The following is a 14,950-nucleotide window of genomic DNA, read 5'->3' as shown; positions in this document are numbered from 1 at the left end:
CCCAGAGATGCATGTTTAAGCAGTTCTTTCGTTGCCTGGCCCTAGAAGTACATGTAAAAGCTATAATTAGTAAGCAGTTAGCTACCAAACCAAACCAAACCAAACAAAACAAAACAAAAACAAAAAACTCTGATTTTAGATATGAGGTAAAGACAAAATTATCCCTTGAAACCTAACAAAAAAATCAACAGATGATGAATGATATCAACACTACAGTAGTAACTTACAATGGGACAGGTTTTACAATTTTTTCTTTGTCGAGAAACAAAGAAACCCCCTCCTCCCCATATCCAATTAAGAAGACCACAGTGTTTAGGGGCACCTGGGTGGCTCAGTCGGTTAAGCGGCTCAGGTCGGGGTTCAAGCCCCACATGGGGCTCTACGCTTATGACAGGGAGCCTGCTTCAGATCCTTTGTCTCCCTTCCTCTGCCCCACCTCCCCCTTCCCTCTCAAAAATTAATAAGTGTTAAAAAAAAAAGAAGAAGAACACAGTGTTTCTTTAATACAACATAACATACATAATTTGAATCTGGTGTTAGGGAAAGCTGTTGCTAAGTCAATCAATGTATCTTATTGTATATTGTAATATCCTAGTCAGAGATAAGGGCATGTTAAAATAAGTCCATTACATTACACAATTCTAAAACTAGGAAACCATGAAGCAATAAATTATCAAATTTTATTCAGTTGTCTCCAGAAAGATACTTTTCTCATCCTCATGGGATGATATATGTCATTGAGGTAGAGATGTTTGCAGACTGAAAAAAAGTGGGTTCTCCACTAATCTAGATTGTTGGAAATGTCTCCCAATAATGTGTATGATCTTTGTTCAGTTATGATGCTGGCCAGTCAGCATTCTGATCTCTAATCTGATTTCCTAAATGGATTTGCCCAACACAATGAGAACTGGTAGTAGTGTGACCATGTGGTAGGTTTGCTATTGTGTAAGATTTAGAGTTCTGTGTGTATTCATAATATGATATCTGCTTGAAAATCAGTGTCTTATGAATCTAGGTATTATGTATCAACCCTGTGACTCACTTCACCTCTCAGAGAAGTAATAAAATTGTGTCCTGAACTTCAGAGTTTGAGTCCAGTTCCAGAGCCTAGAATGACCCAACAGGATCTGGCCAACCTGCAGGACCCAGCCTCCACCCTAGCAACCACCGTCCCATTCTTGCTTATTAGCTCTTTAAAGACAACACTGCCCTATCTAAAGAGATCACCAGTAAAAGCTGCTAGCAAAGAAGGGTAATGTTCATCAAATTGCAGAGCCACTTTCTTACTAAGCTCCAGCAGTGCTGAACATATGACTGACTTTGTTCCCTGAGCCACAATGCTGTTTCTCTCCCTCTGCCAGGAACACCCTTTTCTTCTAATGGCTTGATTGACTTACACTCACCAACTCCAGCAGGTTTTCTTTGACCTACTTTCCCAAGTCCTGCCCCATATTCACACACACACCTTGGTTAGAAACTTTTATCAGGTACTTCTTAGAAACAATCTTGCTACTGCATCTGCACACCATTTTAAAATTATCCATTTACTCGTTTTGCTAACTGTAATGTTCTTAAGTGAAATGCAGGCTTTATTCATCTTTAAATTCCTAGCACCTTGCATTGTGCTTAATATCCAGGAAGCCTTCAATACATTTTTGATGAAAAAATGCTTTGTTAATTTACTGTAGTAGGAGACAAGAAACTTTTCTACGCAAGTACTTTTATAGAAATTTGAATTACATTTCCCAATAGAGCTCAACCTTCATAATATTTGCATAAAATGACAGTTCCGAACAGGGGGTGATTCTTGGGTCAGCAGATAGTTATATTTCTCAGTAAATATATTTTAAAATGCATATTTTATATGATATTTATATAGTACTTTCTGGGCACCAGGAACTAGTCTAAGTGCTTTATAAATATTAACTTGAATTATCTTCATATCAAACCTATAAAAGAGGTGCTACCACCCCCACCCCCCCAACTTATAGCTGGGGAAATAGAGATACAGAGAAGTTATGTAACTTGGCCAAGATTGCTCAGCCAGTAAGGAGAGGAACCAGGATTTGAATCCAGGCAACCTGGCCCAGAGCCCAAAGCTTTCTCTGCAGGCCTAATAGATTTGCCAGTAAGTCTTCATCCACAAAATGAGTGGGCATGCTTGTATGTAGGGTCCTTGATGTTTAAGTCATTTCCTCCCTTTCCTCCTTGTCTAGCCTTCTTAAACAGATGTCTTCTAAACCTCACACTTTAGACAAGTATTTTATTGAATTACTTTCCTCTAAGGAGCCTAGTCTATTTTACAAAAAGGAAAAATGAAAAACAGAAACAAAAACAGGAGCTCAGTAATCCTCACAAAATCCATTGAGGAATGTACATGTTAAGAAAAGGAAATATTTTTAAATGGATATTTAGTTAGATTCTTACCCCCTTAGGATAAGACTGAATAATGATTTCATTCTGCCCTGAGATTGAAAAAAAAAAGTTGCTCTTGTAAGTCTTGGAAAGGAAGCAAAAGGATATAAGGGCTCTCTGTGAAAACCTTCTATTTCCATTTTTTTGAAGTTCAAATCCTGTGATGATTAGCTGCAGCTGACCTTGACTCTCACACTGCTTAGGGAGGGATATGCTATCATAGAGATCAGAAATCAAATGAATTAGGCTCTCTCTTCAGCCTAACACTTTAAACTGCAGCTGGAAGAAACCATCTTTAGGCTAGTCATCCCAAAAAAACTTTGCACAGAGGCATCTTTGCCAGAAGGAATAGGGCTTCTGTGCCGACACTGCAGTAGAGTTGTAAAGGAGAAAAGCAGAGAAAAGAAACCTGCCAGGACTAATTGAAAACTGTGCAATAAAATGAATGTTATCAATTAAATTGCTGTGTTCTTAAAAGGATCAATAGGGGTTAAAGAAAAGATGTTTTACCACTGTTTAGAAAATTGATCAAAAAAACTCCTCAAGAGATTAATTTAGAAAATTGTGTTTTTAGCAAGCAAATGTGTAAGGGCCAAATTGTGTGGCCAAATAAGTGCTTGCTCTGTCTCTTGGAAAATAAGGAACTCTTATTACAAAAGAAGATTGAGAGGGACTTATGCTTTGCAAAGTTGGGATTTTAAGGACAAAATTTACCCTCTAATCAAAAAAAGAGTGGAATATACAATGTTTTTCAAAAGACTAGACTGCAGGCAAGAAAATACAGTGACCATGAGAGATAGGAAATAAATGAGATTAACCTTATGACTGCCCCAGTTTACTGCCTTGAAAAATATTCCAGGGGATGCAGCAGGGAGGGGAAAACCAAATGGAGACACGCAACTTTCTATTTTGGGGAGACCAAGGTAGTTTGTTCTCAGAAGAGAGTATTAAAGAGTAGAGAGATACACAAAAAGGGATTTCTAGATACTGGCAAATGATCCCCTAAAGTATTCAGTTGAGTGCTGTTCACTGCATGAATATGAGGAAATTACTCTAGCCTAGAGAAAGAATTACCCAAAAGGATTAAAGGGAACAGTACATGTGGCTCATAGCAGATCAAAAATTGTGTTTTCTCATAGCAGCCAGATTGGAAATTCTCATAATTGACAGGACACTGTATAGAGTACTGAAATAGGTCTTATTTCAGTAGTGGTAAATAACTAGACTTGGAATAAACATGCTCTTGTTCCACATAACAAATCTGAAAAGCAAGGCCTGAGAGGATCAAATGGCTCACAAGTAATTTAACTGTGTCACAGAATAAATCTAAATAATATTTGTAAGAATACAAAAGTATCTAGACAAGATAAATTTCAATGCTTGAGAACCAATAAAAAAATTACTAATCATGTAAAGAAGCAAGAAAATAGAAACCATCATGAGAAAAAAAAATTAATCAACCAAAACTGATCCAGAACTGATATCGATGTTAAAATTGTTAGACAAGAATATTAAAAGTTGTTATAACTACATTCCATATATTTAAAATTAAGAAGAAACATGGACAGTGTTTTTGTAAAAAGACCCAAATCGAACTTTTGGAGAAGAAAACTATAATGTGTGAGATGAATAATACACTGGATGGGATTAAGGGCAGATTAAACATTATAGAAAAAAAGTCAGTGACCTTGAAGATGTGGCAATAAAAACTAACCAAAATGAACACAGAACAAGGAATTTTTTTTAAACGTTCAAAGTATCAGTGAGTGTGGGACAATTTCAGTCAAAATCCCTGAATGAAACAAAAGCAGAGGGAAAAGAAAAAGTATTTGAAAAATGTCTAAAATGTTCCCAAATTTGTTGCAAACTATAAATCCACATATCCAAGAAGCTCAATCAACTCTAAGTACAAGATATATGAAGCAAGCTACACCAAGGCTCACATCATAATCACATTGCTTAAAGCCTGTGATAAAAGGAAAATCTTAAAAGCAGCCAGAGAATAGACACATTACCTATAGAGTCACAAATGTAAAGATAATATCAACTTCTTATCAGAAACAATTAAAATAGAGCAACATCTTTAAAAAACTAAAATACAATAAAAAGTCCCTAATAACCCAGGATCCTATGCCCAGAATCCAATAGAAAGACAAAACGAAGTCCTCTTCAGAACTACAAAAGGTGAAAGAATTCGTTATTAGCTTCCATCTTAAGGAATACAAAGAATATCAAGTTAAATCCAACATAGGCAGAATAAAGGCAATAATAAATTTAGAATGAAAAAACAAATGAAATAGAAAACAAAAACCAATAGAGAATATCAGTGAAACAAAAAGCTGGTCTTTGAGAAAATCAAAATTAGTAAAATTAATAAACCTTTAACCTGACTGATGAAAAAAAGACAGTAGACATGATTATCAATATCAGGATTAATAAAGTATTACTAAGGATAGACTCTATAGATATTAAAATGATGATGTGTGAGCATTAATATTGAAATGACATAAACAACTTTATACCAATAAAATCTACAACTTAGATAAAACTGACAAATTCTTTGAATGAACAAACTATCAATGCTCAACCAAGAAGTGAAAAATAACACAAATAATCACATATCTTTTAAGGTAGTTGAATGTATAGTTTTGAACTTTCCCACAATGAAAACTTCAAGCCCAAATGGCATACCAGTGAATATTACCAATTATTAAAAAATAATAATATCAATTCTACGTAAACTGCTTCAGGAAAATTGAAGAGGAGAGAGTACTTCCCAAACCATACTACATCCTGCTACCAAAACCAAAAAATTATAAGAAAAAATAACTATACTAACATCCTTTATAAACATAAATAAAAATTTCTATCAAAGTTTTAGCAAACTGAATCTGACAATATCTAAAAAGCATAGTATATTATGACCAACTAGTTTATGCTAAGAGTACAAAGTTGGTTTAATATCTCAAAATCAATCAATATAATTCACCATATTAACTAAAAAATTATAAAAGTAAAGAAAAAAAGGAGTGCCTTGGGGCTCAGTCAGTTAAGAGTCCTGCTCTTGATTTTATCTCAAGTCATGATCTCACAGTTCCTGAGATTGGGCCCTGTGTTGGGCTCTGCACACAGCCTGCTTGGGATTCTCTCTCCCTCTCATCATGTCTCTTTCTCTCTCCCTCTCTCTCTCTCTCAAAAATAAATACATAAACTTAAAAAAAAGAAAAACCTAAATGGCCATCTTAATAGATGCAGAAAAAGTGTCTGACACTTTTTCACAGTCATTCCTGATAAAAGCTCTCCGTAAAGTAGGGATAGAAGGGAACTCTCTTAATCTAATAAAGAACATCAAGGAAAAGTCTATGACTAATATATTAATGGTGAAAGACTAAGTGCTTTCCTCCTCAGATTAAAAACAAGACAAGGACATCTGATCTAACCATTTTTATTCAATATCTTACTGAAGGTTCTAGCCAGTGTAACAGTGTAATAAGGAAATACAAAGAAATGTAAGGCATCCACACTGGAAAAGAATATTTAACATTTCTTTATTCAGACGTAATCATCTATGTAGAAAATCTGATGAAACCTCAAAAAACTACATTTACCTAAGTTAGGATTCAAAAGAATATATAAAAAACAATATTACTTACATATTTCAGCACAATACTATCAGAAATTAACACTTAAAAAATAATGTCACTTACAATAGTATCTAAAAATATGAACTCTTTAGGGATAAATTTGACAAAAGATATAAAAGACTGGTACACTGAAAGCTACAAAACAATGAGAAATTAAAGACCTAAATAAATGTATATCTTGTTCATTAATCAGAAAACTCAGTAATAAGAAGCCAGTTGTCCCCAAATTACTTTATAGATTCAACACAATCCTGATCAAAAATTCCAGAAAACTTGTTAGAAACTGACAAGTTAATATTAAAATTTGTATGGAAATGCAAAGGACATATCACAGAATTGCCAAAGCAAGTATTTGCAATAGCAAAGCATAGAATTGCCAAAGAACAACAGAAGAGGACTTCCATTATCCGATTTCAAAACTTCCTATACAGCTACAGTAATCAAGCAGTGTGGGGTTAGAATAAAGACAGACAAATAGATCAGTGAAACATGATAGACTGTCCAGGAATTGATTCAAATACTTACAGACAACAGACTTTTAACAAAGATACAAAAGCAATTGAATGGAGAAAGCATTTTTTCTTTCTTTGTTTTCTTTTTTTTTCCAGACAAATAGTCTGGAAAAATTGGATTTCCATACATAAAGTAAAAACAAAAAAAAAGAAAAAGAAAAAACCCACTTAAATCTTACCTTACATTACAGGCACAAATTAACTCAAAATAGATCACAGACTTATATGTAAAGCCGAAAATTATAAGATGTCTAAAAGAAAACACAAGAAATGATTGAGATTCAAGTTTAGGTAAAGATTGATTAGAGACAACAAAAGCATAATTCCCCAGAATAAAAGTAATAAATTGGATTTCATCAGAATTACAAAACTTCTGCTCATCAAAAGGCCCTGTTAAGGAAATTAAAGGACAAGCCACAGCCTGGGAAAAGATATTCAAGTTATGTATTGGATAAAGAATTTGTATCCAGAATATATAAACATGTTATTCAGCTCAATAATAAAAACATAAATAGCCCAATTTAAAACTGGGCAAAATATTTGAATAAATATTTTTTAAAAATATACATATGGCTAATAAGTACTGAAAAGATGTTCAGTATCATGTTCAAATTATTAGGGAAATGGAAATTAAAACCACAATGAGATATAACTACATACCAACTAGAATTGCTATAATCAAAAAGACTGACAAAGCCAAGTGATGTGGAGATACCAGGATCCTCATGCATTGCTGATGGGAATGTAAAATGTATAGCCACTTTGGAATACAGGGCAGTTTCTTAAAGTATTAACATAAACTCATCATACATTCCAGTAATTATATTGTTAGGTATCTACCTGCCTACCTATAAGAAATGTCCAAAAAAGACTTGCAAATGAATGTTCATAGCACTGATATCCATAATAGTAAAAAACTGAAAGCAATGCAAATGTCTATCAAGTGATGAATGTATCAGCAAAATATGCATATCTATACCATGGAATATTATTCAACAATCAAAAGGAATGAAATATGAATGCATATAACATAGGTGATCCTCTAGCCATACTCTTAAAACTAGATCATATGATTCCATTCATCTGAAACATCCAGTAAGAATAAATCTATGGAAACAGTAAGCAAATCAGTGGTTCTTTGGGCCTGGGATTTGGAATAAGGAGTAACAGCAAATAGATTTGAGGGATGTTTTGGGTGATGGAAAGTTCTAAAATTAGATTTGGGGGGTGTGGGTGGCTCAGTCAGTTAAGTGTCTGACTCCTGATTTCAGCTAAGGTCATGATTTCACGGTTTGTGAAATGGAGCCCTGAGTTGGGCTCTACCTTGACAGCACAGAGCCTGCTTGAGATTCTCTCTCTCTCTCTCTCTCTCTCTCTCTCTCTCTGTCCCTCCCCTGATCATACTCTCTCTCTTTCTCAAAATCAATTGACTTAAAAAAATAAAATAAAATAAAATTAGATTTGGGTTATGAATAAACAATTCTATAAATTGGCTAACAATTATTTACTTGTCATAAAGGGGGATTTTATTGTACATAAATTATAATAGGCCATAATAAGGCTGTTTAAAAAGACTATATGAATATTTATTTTTATTTTTCCTCCAGATAACCTTAAATAAACTAGTAACAAAAGTAAATTTAATGACTTTGTATTAATGATTTTTTTCAGTAGTAACAAGAAATTCTATCAAGAAATAGCCAATCTGAGCCTTTTTTAGTTTGCAGAAGTATATAAACTAATTGATTTTCTTCTTTTGTAAAAAACAAAACTGTAAGTAAGCAAAAAATTTGCAAGACTAATTACTCATTTTCAGCAATTTTACACCACTATATATTTGTCAAACTAGAGAGCCATCCTATAACGTAAATAGATAAAATAGTTTATTTCGAAAGGTAAAGAAACTTAAGGCAGCATTGAGTTAAATGATTTGTCAAGTCATAGGACCTCAGAATTGGAAGAAAACTTTGTCCCTAGAATAACTACTTACTATTTAATGCCCCTTTACAATCCTTCCTAAGAGCTCATCAAATCTTTGTTGGAACACCTTTCATAGTAGAGAACTTGCTATCCTCAAGAGGGGAAGTTTCCATCTTTGCAAAGCACTAATAACTAAAAGGACCAAACACGGACCTTCTATAGCTTCTATCCATAATATTAAGTCAGTTGGTGGAAAGAGATTTAAACCAATCTCCAGATATCCTGGCTTCCACTACTTCACACAATTGTACCACACAAGTATCACATATAAAAAAATGTGGATTGACACAATCCAAATCTCCATCATATATAAATTCCTTGAGATGTGGGACAGAGTTCATCATATATACCATTGTATCCATAGAATCCATCACTGCATCTGGCAATTTAGGTGCTCAATCAATGATTTTGAACTAAACTGATAATTTTATAACACAAAAGAAGCATATGTAAATCGCCTGAGCAATTTTCCCACATCTGTATTCCATACACACTTATTTAGTGCTACTGTTTCACAGAAATTAACATCCCTTCTTATTATACGTGACATACAAACAAAACATAAGAAAGTGTTAGACTAGGTAAGTTAGGGACTAGGTGACAAAGTTAGTGATTTTACTGATGTGACCAAAAATGACCCTGCAACATGCCACATGATGTACAATGAACTTTGCTTTACAACCACTTTTATTATTAGAAAAGAATATTTTGACAGCCTACGTCACCTAATTTAGAATCCAAGTTATTAGAAGGCTTAATTCATGAGAGGTTTTATTTTGAATTGCACAGTGATTACATGAGTCATAGAAATAACCAACATAACCTGAATTATTAGGGTGAGAATAATACCTGTCATGTTACATATGGAAAGGCAACATGTTGCAGTGCAATAACACACACATTTTAGAAGTCAAAAGACCTACATGCCTGGCTTCTATTAGCTGTAGGCAACTCATGCAATAACTTCACTTTGCTCATCTGTGACAACAACAGCATTACAAATCCTGCTACATATGCATCAAAATATAATCATAAAGATCAAACAAGATGGTATGAAGGTAATTGGGAAACTGAAGTGCTAAACAAAAGTGACAGAGAAAGATTGCATTCAATTGCTGGAGATTTGCTTATCCATATTTATTAAATTACATAACATAATGCTTTGATAACCAAAATGTTCAATTCCCTGTGAAATAGCAAGTTTGTTCTATTTTTTCATGTCAGCAATTTTACAAATGGCTGTCATTATTCAATAGGAAATACTATGCCTTAAATACTAGAACAAGTACTTTATACCAAGAGAGCGCAGAGTAAAAAGATTCTTTCCTTGTAATAAGCACTTGATAAATATATTCATTTGAAGAGATGCTCTCTGACATCCTTAAATTATCATTTGGGAGAAAATTAATCCTATGGCAACTTCCAAAAATTATTTGTATCTTCACTGATTTTTTATTTAAAATTTAGCATAATTCTTAATTGGTTTTTTGAACCTTGAACACTGTTGGGAATCTGAAAAAAGTTAGAAAATCTAGTAAAAAGCATATATGCACGCACATTTTAAATTCTGCTTACAGTATCAGTAGATTCAGAGGCTCTGCAGCCTAAGAATTGAGGTACGGTCCACAGATGCCAGGTTCAGAACTTCTGTTTCAAATTTTCATGAACATTCTTAATTATACAATTAAAGGCTATAGAATAAGTGAAGCTCTCCCCACGGCCCTCCCCTTTCTTTGGTTCTTTAAACAACATTTCTTTACATTTGCAAATTTGCAGCTTTTATTCTTACCATAGTGGTGTATCCAGCAAACAAACAACACCAAGTCATTATTCAATATGAGACAGCACTTGTAAATAGTAATGAGGCGGAAAATTAATTAAATGTGGCTGAAAATTATAAATTATTTAACGTTACTTCAAAATTCTGTCAGTAAATAAAGCTGCAGGATGGGGAGTCTTTCTGGAAGCACTTTACCTTTTGCAAAAGTATCTCTAGAATTCAAAATAGCAGCCACACAAATGTTTCAGGAACTTAGGTCAAAGCCTTTTTATTCCTCTCTTTGGAAATTAGCAATAGTGCTGGTTCCAAATACTTTGCACAGTTCCTATAAATCTTGTGATATGTTAGAAATGAATCTGGTAAGTAAATTTATGAAGGTATTGAAGGCCCCAGCCCTCTTTGCCAGGCCCTTAGAGGAATTTGACTCTCCAACAATACTGCTAATTAAAATCTTGCCTACAGACAACCAAATTCAGTGTGTTCAGGGATATTTTCTGTGAAAGTAACACCACAATTTTAACATTAAAAAAGTGTTTTAATTCTCAACCACTTTAATGCAAATACAATCGCCAGCATAACTGAGATCTTTCCCTGGATTAATCAGGTAACTAAGCCACATATACAGAAAAAAATGCTTTTGGTGATGGAAAAATGGAAAACATACCTGAATCAATCTCTTTTATAGTTCTCTTCAGCTAAAGTATTTCACAGTAAAACTACAATCAGATTTTTATTTTTCATCTGGAAAGAGCTTTTACACATGACACACTAGGAAAATCTGTTTTGAGCTTAAAATTGATATCTGCTTACATTATAACAGATTGTGTAATCACTGGATCTAAAACACTCAGCAGCCTGCCTGTGCTTAGGAAACAAGGATTCATGTCCTACAGGCAGTCTGCTTGTCAGGTTTTTTCTAGGGAATTAGTCCTCATTTCCGTCCTTCCTGATCCTTAAAAAAACAGATTTTTTTTCCCCCAGAAAGTAAACTTGTTGAAAGATTTTACTTTCTCAAACACCTATGGCCAAAATATATCCTGTTTACTGGCCAATAATGCAAAAATCTAATATTGTATGTTAGGAAGTACTCTGCTTTCTGTCTTTAGAAAAACCTTCAATTTGAGTGAAAATAAGGAGAAAGTTGAACGAAGAATTTGGCAACTAAGGATATTTGACATCTAAGTATTTTTTAAACATTTTAAAATTTGTAATAGAAATATATTCTTGATTCCAAATGCCTTTCCTTGATGTCAAATAAACAATTTAGATACTATTTTCAAAATCTTATGGACAGAAATATGTCTTTAAACAATTAGCAAGAAGTGCCCATCCCCAAGTAAAAGGGTATTTCTTTTCCTCAGGCCACAGAGTAAGATTCCAAGCTTTGCATCTCAAAAGTGGATGACATATGTTTTGGTACAATAAGGAAATTTTAGGAAGGTGGCAGAAGGAAAAAGTGTCTCTCATGCCTGCTTGGAATTTAAGCAGCCGGTTATGAAAAGCCAGCTAGCTCTAAAGCAATGTCCAGAAAGGTGTTTTTTGTACCATGCTCTTGCCCTATCTGGTTGGTCTTGCCTTCTTCCCCCCTACAGGAAATTCCAGTACCATTTGGTTCTCTGTGCCCATGCCACTACAAAATCTGCACAATAAATGCCAATAAATGACCAGAATTATACATTTGAGGTCTGTAAAATGGGATGACCAGGTCTGCTCTGTTCTTCTCCATATCCCTGTGATCTAGTACCTAGCCTTACTCAGAACAGATGCTCAGTCCATACTGATGACAAAATGAATGAATGTTGACTGAAGACAGCTTGAAAGTATTTATCCTTTCAAGGGCTTATGTGATTTAACAAGTGTCAGAGTCTCAAGCTGAAGTGATAAAGATTAGAAGGTGAATTTCAATGATCAATCAGCCTGATGGCAGAAGCATAGGAGTCCCAGGAGACCATCAAAGGCTCAAGGATCACTCCATGTCACTTACAATTAGAGATGGTTCAGTCTCTATGGGTAAGTATGCCCTGTGTGTCTTATAGTCCTTAGTTAGGGGCTAGAAAAAACACTAGGCCTACCTCCAATTAATCTCTCCCTCATGTCAGAGAACAAAATAGATTTTTAATGTTTATTTATTTATTTATTTTGAGAGAGAGAGACAGAGAGAGACAGGGTGAGCAGGGGAGGGGCAAAGAGAGAGAGGGGGAGAGAGAGAATCCCAAGTAGGCTCCACCCTGTGAGCACAGAGCCAGATGCTGGGCTAAAACTCACAAACTGTGAGATCATGACCTGAGTCAAAATCAAGAGTGGGACAATTAACCGACTGAGCCACCCAGGAGCCCTAAGAATAAAATACTTTTGTACTATAGTATTCATGTTTGTTGAAGCCCAGTCCCCAATGTGACAGTACTTGGAGGTGGGGCCTTCAGGAGGTGATTAGGCCATGAGGGTAAAGTCCTCGTGAATGGGATTAATGCCCTTTATAAAAGAGGCCCCAGAAAGCTCCTTTGCTCCCTTCCACCATGTGAAGTTACAGTGAGAAGATAGCCACTTGTGAACTAGGAAGTGGCTCCCACCAGACACCGAATCTGGACTTTCCAGCCTCCAGAACTATGGAAAATAAATGTCTGTTGTTTAAACCAGTCAGCCTATGGTATTTTTGTCACAGCAGCTCAAATGAACTAAGACATATGACAAAGCCTGGGAGGTGGGCTGGAAGTAGATAGTAGACACTGAGGAGGAGAGAGCTTCCCAGAGAACTTGAAAGAAGTCTGTGTGATCCTTTCTTCATCACTAGGCACCTTTTCTCTATTTTCCTTCTGACTTGTTCACTAATTTAGGGTCCAGATCTAAACACCTCTGGACAGACTACAGTAAGCTATCCTTTTTTTAATGCTTATTTATATTTGAGAGAGATACAGAGAGAGAGGGACAGATCTTGAGTGGGGAAGAGGCAGAGAAAGAGAGAGAGAGATACAGAATCAGAAGCAGGCTCCAGGCTCTGAGCTGTCACCTGAGCAGGGCTCAAATTCATGAGCTGTGAGATCATGACCCAAGCTGAAGTTGGTTGCTCAACAAACTGAGCCACCCAGGCCCCCCAGTAAGCTAACATTTTTGATCAATTACTATCTGCCCAGCCTTGTTCTAAGTGCTTGTCATACAATCTACACAATAATTCTAAAAACAGGTATTATGTAACCTCCCCCTTCCCCACTCCATGAATGAACTATGCCCAAAGTAACGCAGCTTATAAGAAATAGAGCCAGAGAAACAAAATAAATAACAATTATTGATAGCTCATTATGTATTAGGGCTTTATATACAGTATTTCATTATTTCTCACACAATCCTATGAAACACATACTTCTATTATTTCCATTTTACAAATGTACAAAATTGGACTTGAAATGGTTTTGTAACTTACCCATACCTACACAGCTAATAAGTGACAGGGCCAGCCTAGGGATGCAGGATTCCAAGTTCCTTCCATTTACCCAGTCCTCTGTCCTCATCACACACAGGTTCCAGTATCATAAAAAGGCTAACATTTATGGAATCCCTATTACATGTCAGGTATGCTCCTAAATACCTATATTAACTCAGTTGTTCCTCCATGAGCTGGGTATAATTACTGTTACTATTACTGATGCCATTTTGCATTTGAAGAAATTGAGGCAAACCAATTTTCTCAGACACATGATGAAAAAATGTCTACACTTAGGCTTGGACCCAACAGCTTATCTTCAGACTCCATGCTCTGAACTATTGTATCATTATGTTGCTTCTGAATGTTCATATGACTAAATTTAAATAGCACTTATTTAGAAATCATATTCATATACCCACTAGAAGTTAACCCTAAGTCCAAAGCATTTTATCATATTCCAGGTAAGTTTTATGCAAAAATAGCATAGCTTCCCCATTTCCTATATTTCCATGGTAAAGCTGGGGTGGAGAGGACTTCAAAAAATTTAAAGGGCCAGACACTTGTTTAGAGACAAGACAGGAGAAGCTGGAATATTGACACCTTTTGTCTACAGGAAGCTTGGGAAGACATTCCTGCTTCAGCACCCCTCCTGGCTAAGGACGAGGAAGGGTTGGAGAAGTGTGTCCAGCTAGAGAAGTGAGAGTGAGGCACTGAGCTGTGAAGAAACTGCTAGATGGAGTTAATCCTGGTAGAAAGTTCTTTGGAATCCCACCCCAAAGATGGAGCAGGTACTGAGACATCTTCAGCTAACTTCCCTTTCAGGGAGATAGCAGGGAGCTGGAAACTCCGGGCCTTTCCTTCCAATATAGCACCCTGGACCTCAATCTTCTACTTGTGTCCTTTCATCTTTGGTCACACCTCACTTAGAACTTGCTCCCTGGCAGCAAAAGGCAGAAGTCATTATGTATTTGCACTGTGTATCATTATTATTATTTTATTAATTAGCTGAATTGATAGAGCACTGAATTAAACCAAATTAGCAACTTTTTCCATGGGTATGCCCCCATCTGTAATAGTTACACTCTTTTAAAGTATTATCAACTAATCCCTAGAGAAACTGGGATGGAGGGAGGAGAATATTTATTTATTGGTTGATTTATTGATTGATTGATTTAATATTATTTATTTCATCTCCATT

At 35.3% G+C, this 14,950-nt stretch overlaps 1 long non-coding RNA gene across 6 annotated transcripts in view; it reads right to left on the bottom strand.

Moving 5' to 3' along the window:
- Nucleotides 1-14,950, bottom strand: part of LOC123385428 — a 385,056-nt gene that overhangs the window by 219,843 nt on the left and 150,263 nt on the right. For 5 of the 6 annotated variants that reach the window (XR_006597899.1, XR_006597901.1, XR_006597896.1 and 2 more), the window contains one exon: nucleotides 2-41. This is a non-coding gene — a long non-coding RNA (uncharacterized LOC123385428). Of the gene's footprint in view, nucleotide 1; nucleotides 42-6,750; nucleotides 6,823-14,950 lie in introns of all 6 variants that reach the window. The other variant, XR_006597900.1, reaches the window with a different exon arrangement.

The sequence above is a fragment of the Felis catus genome, chromosome B2 (genome assembly GCF_018350175.1).
Source record: "Felis catus isolate Fca126 chromosome B2, F.catus_Fca126_mat1.0, whole genome shotgun sequence".
Taxonomy (NCBI): Eukaryota; Metazoa; Chordata; class Mammalia; order Carnivora; family Felidae; genus Felis; species Felis catus.
Note: the sequence above shows the minus strand (reverse complement) of the source record. Positions and strands in the feature narration are given on the sequence as shown.